The sequence below is a fragment of the Elaeis guineensis genome, chromosome 4 (assembly GCF_000442705.2).
Source record: "Elaeis guineensis isolate ETL-2024a chromosome 4, EG11, whole genome shotgun sequence".
NCBI classification, from domain to species: domain Eukaryota; kingdom Viridiplantae; phylum Streptophyta; class Magnoliopsida; order Arecales; family Arecaceae; genus Elaeis; species Elaeis guineensis.
The window spans coordinates 79,852,564-79,861,710 of NC_025996.2; positions in this window are offsets into that span (position 1 = coordinate 79,852,564).

Sequence of the window (9,147 nt, forward strand, 5' to 3'; positions counted from 1 at the left end):
AAGACTTTGGTCGAAACTAAAAATAAAGAGAGTAAAACAGAAAACTGAAGGGGCAACATCGAGAAGGATGCATGCGGTACATGGAACCTTTCCATCTGGAGAGGTTCTCATTTGATTGTAAGAAGGATGCATGCGGTACATGGAACCTTTCCATCTGGAGAGGTTCTCATTTTATTGTAATATTAATTACAACAGAAGAATAGACGTTTCCTGTGATGATGATGTCTGGTTGAAGGTAAGCAACATTGAGAGGACGATCTTCTCTTCATTCTTCCATAAAACGCTTATACAAGACACAAAAAGCAGTTTGTCCAGCAGCTATTATTTCAATTGGATAGCACCAGTTTTCTGAAAGCTTGCATTGGATGAGCTCCAGGGTACAAATCCTACTGGTAGTAAATCATAAATTGATATGCTATAGAAATGTTTAGATAGTTCATAACTTGTTAAAATGCATGTGTAAATCCACACGGCTATAACTAAAAATATAAGTTGCATTTGGCATCCTTGTCACTTTTGTTTTTTTTTCAGATTTTTGACAACATAAAGCATGTTTGGTTCACTCTCTTCCATTTTATTTTTTATTTTTACGAGGGCCGCATGTGAGAGAGGTAGAGAGGGGGGTAGGATGGAACCAGCAATATGATCGAGGATGAGAGAGAGCTTGAGGTCATGTGAAGAGGTAGTCAAGGGAGTGGTAGAGAGAAAAAAAGTGGGGATGGGATCAACAACATGGCCAAGAAGAAGGGATAGCTTGGCATTGCTGGAGAGATGGCCAATGATGCCCAAAGAGCCGGCGTGGTTGGGCAGGGGGGATGGGGTTGAGGATAAAATTGAGTAGAAGAAAAGGGGTTGGAAGAAGAAGGATGAAAACTCACTTAAAAAGAAAATAGAAGTAAAAATTTTTCCCTTTCACATTTTTCCAAAGTTGATTGAAGTTGTTTAAAAGAAAAAAGAAACAATGCAGCCAAACATGTTTTTTGCATTGGATTCTATGTTTCTGTTTAAAAAAAGAAACATGAAAAAAAACAGTACCAAAAGGCTGTTAGCATAATTTTGGTTCTAATGCACTTTCCTCATGAAATTATTTAAGGTTTAATAAAAATATCAGGTTCTCAATTTAGCTAAACTTAAGTTTTGCCGTGACTAAACAAATCATTACAAATTTGGGACTCAAATTCTTTTCCAGAGTCCAGCAATCCAATGAGGATCAATATGAAGTTAGTGGGCTCTAGTGACCTTGTGTTACATGGAAATACATCTAGGAATGCAATTTTACAATTTGTTAATTGAACTTTAAACTATTTATATGTCTCTAAATTAGAAGTTTTGCATAAAGCTGGAGTTGGCAAAGCATGCGGGCTTTACCAACTAATGGAGATTTTGAGAAAAGTATTATAGTTCCTATTTAAAACTCCAATTACTTATGAATTTCTAAGTACAATCTACACGCAAAATCAGTTGGATTTGGCAAATTCTGAATTAATGTGTTCAGAAAAAAAATCTTTTTATATCCCTAATTGGAAAAACAGAGATATACGTATCCCCAAGTTTTATATAAAAGCAAGCAACAACTAATAGACAGAAAAAAGTTTGTATAATACACTTATCTGCCACATTATGAGTGTTGGAGCATGATCCCGGCTCCTCCCACGGACCTTGGGTGCAGCGGAACCAGCAACGAACAAATCTGGAGACTTCTAGACTCGATTAAAGGCCCTTGACGAAATCAGCCTGGTTGCTGTCTTCTTCGTCAGCCTTTCGTTCCAGATGAAGAACGCCTCTAAGATCACCTCTTAAAAATTCAAGATCTGGTATCCAACCAGATCAGGCCTGGATCGAGGTCTTCCAATTCGTAGATCCCGAATCGGGACGTTCTAGATAGAGAAGAAGGTAGATAGAATCAGACCTTGCAGATCTGTCCTGCTGCAGCCTTTTCTGTAGATCTGTTGATGGAGATCTCACCCACGCCTCAAACGACCTCAGATCAACTCCAGATCTGAGAGAAACTTGTACCAACCTCGTAGCAAGAGATTTCAAGTCCTGGATCTAATGTTTGGGCGGCTGCAAGAGAGGAGGGCTGCAATATGGTTGGCGGCACAAAGGGGGAGGGGCTAGCGCCTCCCCTTGTTTCCTACCTTTTTGGGACCTGGTGGCAAGAAACCCTAGGGTTTCTTGCTCCTGGGGCGTGAAGAATAGCTGGAGAGAGAGAGAGAAGAGAGAGAGAGACTTGGGAGAAAGAGTTTTCATATTCCTTGGCTTAATCAAACCTATACAGTACATGTATATATAAACACAGGGTCAAGTGACCCAAACCTAAAACTCCCTTGACCAACTCTATGGGAGCTTAGGTTAACCCAAGCCCATGTACACCCATGACTCGATCTAATCTCATCTATCCTGGGCCCAGACCTAGTCCATAAAGAGTTGGTCCCTTGAGGCCCACATAACCTAGACCTCAAGAACCCGAAAGGCCCACAGCCTTTCAACCTAAGGCCCAACTAGCCCTAAAGCCTCTATGAAGCCCTCATGAATGATGGACCTTGGCCTTAGCCTTGGTCCCCTGGGCCTTGGGCACACCACCTGGATCACAACAATCTCCACCTTGGTGTCCCAAGGCCTCAACCAGCTCCACTCTGTCCATCAGCCGAATCAGCTCAACACATCTCTGAAAGCTGTCCCGTGGAAGTACCTTCGTAAGTGCATCAGCTGGGTTCTCCTTGGTGTGTACCTTTACCAACTCCACCTTGCCATCCTCCACAAGCTCCCTGATCCGATGATACCGAATGTCGATGTGCTTTGTCCTTGCATGATAGACTGAGTTCTGTGCTAGTAGAAGTGCACTCTGGCTGTCACAGTGCACTCTAATGGCCTCCTGAGTAAGGCCCATCTCCGTCAACAAACCTTTCAGCCAAATTACCTCCTTAGCTACTTCTGTCAGCCCAATGTATTCTGCCTCTGTAGTGGATAGGGCCGTGATAGGCTGCAGACTCGATCTCCAAGAAATAGGACCTCCATACAGGCTAAAGATGAAGCCTGTCGTAGACCTCCGGGTATCCACATCTCCACCGAAGTCTGCATCTACATAACCGCCAATCAGCCCCTGAGCCTCCCTGGACATGTCAGAGTATCTCACTGCACCTCCTCGCTATCCGTAGCATATGCCAACTCCAACTGAACCCGTCAGGTATCTGAATATCCACTTCAGAGCTCTCCAGTGCTCCCTACCAAGCTGCGCTATGAACCTGCTAACCTGACTCACTGCATGAGCGATGTCTGGCCTACAACAGACCATCGCATACATCAAGCTCCCAACTCCTGAAGCATAAGGGACCGTCTCCATCTCCTGAGCCTCCACCTCAGTCTGTGGCGCTATGGTCTTCAAGAGTCTGAAGTGACCGGCAAGTGGCAGCTCCACTGGCTTTGCTCCCTTCATCCCGAACCTCTCTAAGACCTTCTGTATGTAGCCCCCCTGAGATAGATGCAGCACCCTCCGGGCTCGATCTCTGAAAATCTCCATGCTTAGGATCTTCCTTGCGGGGCCCAAATCCTTCATCTCAAACTCCCGAGATAGGGATGCCTTCAGATCCGGCACAACCTTCCTACTCTTGCATGCTATAAGCATGTCATCCACATACAAGAGTAGGAACACCCTAGAACCATCCTCAAGAGACTGAACATAAACACAGGGATCAAACTCATACCTGAAAAGTCCAATGCTGCGCACATAGGAGTCGAACTGCTTGTACCATTACCTCGGCGACTGCTTCAGCCCGTACAGTGACTTTGCAACAAACAAACCTTTCCCTCTGATCCTAGATCCCTGAAACCGGATGGCTGCTCCATGTAAATCCTCTCCTCCAAATGCCCATGAAGGAATGCCGTCTTGACATCCATCTGCTCCAGCTCTAAATCCTGAGCTGCTACAATGCTCAGCAACACTCTGATGGAAGTATGTCTGATGACCGGAGAGAAGACCTCGCTGAAGTCGATGCCTTCCTTCTGGGAGTATCCCTTGACTACTAACGTCACCTTGAATCTGATACCTCCCTGCTTTGAAGGCCCTTCCTTGCGACTGTAGACCTATTTGCAGCCAATGGGCCTCTTCCCTTGTGGCAACTGCACCAATCGCCACGTCTGGTTCTGGTGGAGAGACTGCATCTCCTCGGACATCGTCTGGACCCACCGCTCTCTGTCTTGGCTCTCAATAGCCTCCTGATACGTATATGGATCTCCATTCGCTGTCACCAGGGCATATGACAGCATCTCCTCGAAGCCATATCGGTTCGATTGCTTGATGGTCCTCTTGGGCCTGTGTAGGGCAACACCGATATCAGTCCTCGGTCCAGCTCGCTCATGCTGGACCTCTTTGCCTCGATCATCTGTCCGAGTCCTCTCCACCTGTGGAGACACCTTAGGTAGGTGCTCCACCTGAATGTCATGTCCTCCAGTAGTACCTGCAAGAGGCAAAATCAAAGAGGCAAGCTGTCCAGCAGCGCCCTGCTGGACCTCCTCCTGCTCCTGCTGCTCCTCCATGCCTACTCGCCTCCATAGGACTGACTCCTTATCAAAAGTCACATCTCGACTAATGATGACCTTTTTTCCAAGGGATCCCATAGTCTGTTTCCCTTGACTCCTCGCGGATAGCCTAGAAACACCGTCTTGCGTGATCTGACGTCTAGCTTGCTCCGCTCACCAGCTCCAATGTGCATATAGGCTGTGCACCCAAATACCCGTAGATGGCCCAGCCTAACTGTCCTCCCAGACCACACCTCCTCTGGAAGCCTGCCATCCAACCTGATGTGAGATGACCGATTGATCAAGTAACCCACTGCGTCAACTGTGTCAACCCAGAACTCCTTTGGAAGCTCTGCCTGCAGCCTCATGCATCGTGCCTTTTCCAGAAGTATTCTGTTCATCCTCTCGGCCACCCCATTCTGTTGTGGAGTCTCCTTAACTGAGAAGTGTCTCCTAATCCCACACTCCTCACAGTAGTCTTGAAACTCTCTGCTGGTGTACTCCTCGCCATTATCTGACCTCAGACACTTCACGCTCCTCCCCTGCTCCTTCTCCACCTCAGCTCTCCAGATTTTGAACTTGGTGAAGACCTCTGACTTCTCTCTCATGAAGTAAATCCAGAGTTTCCTTGAGAAATCATCAATCAGGGTCATGAAGTATCTGGCCCCATTCCTAGCTGAAACTGGGGCTGGTCCCCACACATCCGTGTGTACTAACTCCAGAGGGGCTGCACTGCGGGTTGTACTGATGTTGAACTGAACTCTTCTCTGCTTTCCCATCTGGTAAGGCTCACAGATCTCCCCTGTAGCACCATCCTCCAGATCAGAGATGAGTCCTCTCCTGCTCAACTCCCTCAGCCTCTTGTCACCCATGTGGCCTAGGCGGTAGTGCCATATCCTGTAAGCCCCCTGCTGGTCCTGTGTTGCAACTGCTGCATCAGACTCTCCGGTCACCACAGATCCCTCCACGCGATAGAGATTATTGTCCAACCTCCTGCCTCTCATCACCACCATAGCTCCATTGGAGATGTTCAGTACTCCGCTTCTAGCCTTACTGCTGAAGCTGTATCCACTGTGCTCCAAGTAGCCTAGTGACACCAGATTCTTTTTCAGCTCTGGGATGTGCTTTACATTTGTCAATGTCCTCACAATCCCATCAAACATCCTCACCTTGACTATCCCTATCCCAGCCACCTTGCAAGGATGATTGTCGCCTAGAGTCACTGATCCCTCATCTGTCTTGGTGTATGTCACAAACCAAGACCTGTGTGGTGTGTAGTGATGTAAGCACGCAGAGTCTAGTGTCCACTCCTCTGTGTAATGCCTGTGACCATCTGATATCACCAGTAGATCATTCTCCACCTGCTGCCCAGCAACTGCACTCACTGATTCTGAGCCACTTCTTTCTCCCTTCTTGCTCTTCCATAGTGGACATTCTCGCTTGAAGTGCCCAAACTCGTTGCACTTGAAGTATTTCATCTCTTTCTTTTCCTTCCTGGACTTGGACCGCCCCCTGGACTTGCTTCTGCCTCTGCCTTTACCTGTCCTCTCCCCTACTGCTAAACCCTCCTGGGGAGCCCGATCTTTGGTCAACTTTTTCCTTTGCTCATTAGACCTCAGCACCGAGACCATGTCCTCATATTCCAGAGTCTCCTTGCCGTAGAGCAGTGTAGTCACCAAAGAGTCATATGATTCTGGCAGCGAACACAAAAGCAACAGGGACTTGTCCTCCTCATCCAGCTTCACCCCGATATTCATCAACTCCATGCACAATTGATCGAACCTCTGAATGTGGCCAATCACATCAGATCCCTCCTGCATCCGAAGACTGTAAAAGCTTTTCTTCAGCATTAGCTTGTTGCACATATTCTTCCCCATATACATGGTGTGCAACTTCGACCAAAGGCCCTTCGGGGTCTTTTCTTTCAGCACCGAATACAACGCCGCATCCGCCAAACATCCTCTGATCACCGAGCATGCTTTCTTCTCCAACGATGCCCACTGTCTATCTGTCATTCCCTCAGGCTTCTCATCCAAAGTCTGATCCAGATCTGCTTTCACCAAAAGATCCTCCACCCGGATTTTTCACATGGAAAAATTTTCCTTGCCATCAAACTTCTCGACATCGACCTTCATATTGCTGCCCCTGACTGGATCCAAGCCAAACAAGCAATATAAAATCAAGAAGTATAGAATATACCTTGATGGTACCTTGCTGAAAATTTTCAGCATTTGGGATCTTCAATTTCTCATCCTTGGAACCGCTTCCTCACCACTGTGGCTCTGATACCAACTATTGGAGCATGATCCCGGCTCCTCCCATGGACCTTGGGTGCAGCAGAACCAGCAACGAACAAATCTGGAGACTTCTGGACTCGATTAAAGGCCCTTGACGAAATCAGCCTGGTTGCTGTCTTCTTCGTCAGCCTTTCGTTCCAGATGAAGAATGCCTCTAAGATCATCTCTAAAAAATCCAAGATCAGGTACCCAACCAGATCAGGCCTGGACCGAGGTCTTTCAATTATAAATCTCGAATCGGGATATTCTAGATAGGGAAGAAGATAGATAGAACCAGACCTTGCAGATCTGTCCTGCTGCAGCCTTTCCTGTAGATCTGTTGATGGAGATCTCACCCGTGCCTCAAACGACCTCGGATCAACTCCAGATCTGAGAGGAACTTGTACCAACCTCGTAGCAAGAAATTCCAAGTCTTGATCCTAGTGTTTGGGTGGCTGCAAGAGAGGGGGGCTACAATATGGTTGGCGGCACAAAGGGGGAGGGGCTAGTGCCTCCCCTTGTTTCCTGCCTTTTTGGGACCTGGCGGCAAGAAACCCTAGGGTTTCTTGCTCCTGGGGCATGGAGAATAGCTGGAGAGAGAGGGAGAAGAGTGAGAGAGACTTGGGAGAAAGAGTTTTCGTATTCCTTGACTTAATCAAACCTATACAGTACATGTATATATAAACACTTGGTCAAGTGATCCAAACCCAAAACTCCCTTGACCAACTCTATGGGAGATTAGGTTAACCCAAGCCCATGTACACCCATGACTCGACCTAATCTCATCTATTCTGGGTCCAGACCTGGCCCATAAAGAGTTGGTCCTTTGAGGCCCACATAACCTAGACCTCAAGAACCTGAAAGGCCCACAGCCTTTCAACCTAGGGCCCAACTAGCCCTAGAGCCTCCATGAAGCCCTCATGAATGATGGACCTTCGCCTTAGCCTTGGTCTCCTGGGCCTTGGGCATACCACCTGGATCACAACAATGAGCATCTAATTTTTCACACATAGACCACATTATTTGTGGATATAGATCCACTCGCGTCCACATTGTTTATAGATATAGATCCACTCTAGTCAAGAAGCACCATTTCTACGTTAGATGTAAAAAGGCTAAGAATTAGGAGAACCACAAGCTAACGGAGAACCCTTTCGGAGTCTCCCCCAAGCAATGTTGCTTAGTAGCTTGTAGGTTTTTGTTTTCTTTTCTAAATTTGGCATCCAGATTGCAAGTCAGGAAGTAGGGCTCCTTGATCTGTCCCCATATAGGTTCCTAAGAATCAAATCCACCAAAGGCTTTGTCTGGGGCTATAATCTTGATAAGAGCAGCCAGGGAAGGCCTAACTCTTTAGCTTCAGAGTCAAATAGTGAAAGAGGATAATTATCCTAACTAAGATACTATTTAAACCTAGAAGTTGGAAAGCAAGAAAATTAATTTGTGGTGTTGAAGCACAAGGCAGCTAGATTTAATTGCTAAGGGATACATGGTAGCTCATTCACCTTGGCACCAAGGAGCCTTATTGTCGCCAAAGACTCCACCAATTAGCAGCTTGGAAGCAAGTCGCAACCAAGGGCTCCACCACTTAGCCTTGCCGTTATCTCTAGGATCCGTTGGGGCCTGCAAAGAGGAGCAAAATTGCATCCAGTTTTGCATCCAAAAAAACAAATTTTCATTCATCAATTATAATAGAGGTTCATAAGCGATATTTATAGGCTCTAGGATCCTTTACAAGTGAAAAGGTTGACCAAGTGTCTTTAGAGTCCAAGGAAAACTCAAAACTAGGTTAGAACAAGTGAACTCTGTTAGAAAAAAATATATATTGGAAAATGGATTGGAATAAAATTGCATGATTGACATAAAACAAGCAAACCACCCCATCGTTCTAGGCTATGATGCCATCATGCAATATATTTTGGGCTTTTGAAATATTAAAATAAATTCACAACAAACTCACCACAGGGGATGCTTCTAGAAGCAAATAAATCCGGCAAAGAATTTGCTATACCATCCAAATTGATCTAACAGCATTCTAGCTGTCATCAGATTGACCTGGACCTGATTTACTTTGATTTTGACGAGTCTGGGACTCAAAATGGATTAGATAGTAGGATTATTAGCATCTAAACTGATTGGATGACACTAATACTACCATCTGATTATATAGCAAACACTTTGCTTTTTGGTTTTTGCCCTAAGATTGCCGTAACATTTTTTTTGGTATTTTGCACCTAATATCTGTACTAGAGTTTTCTGATTAATATCTGTACTAGAGTTTTCTGATTGAGGTGCTTCAAGTGATGTTAGAAATCTTAATGTAGACACAATGGAAGTTGTTTGACCTTGAAATTAA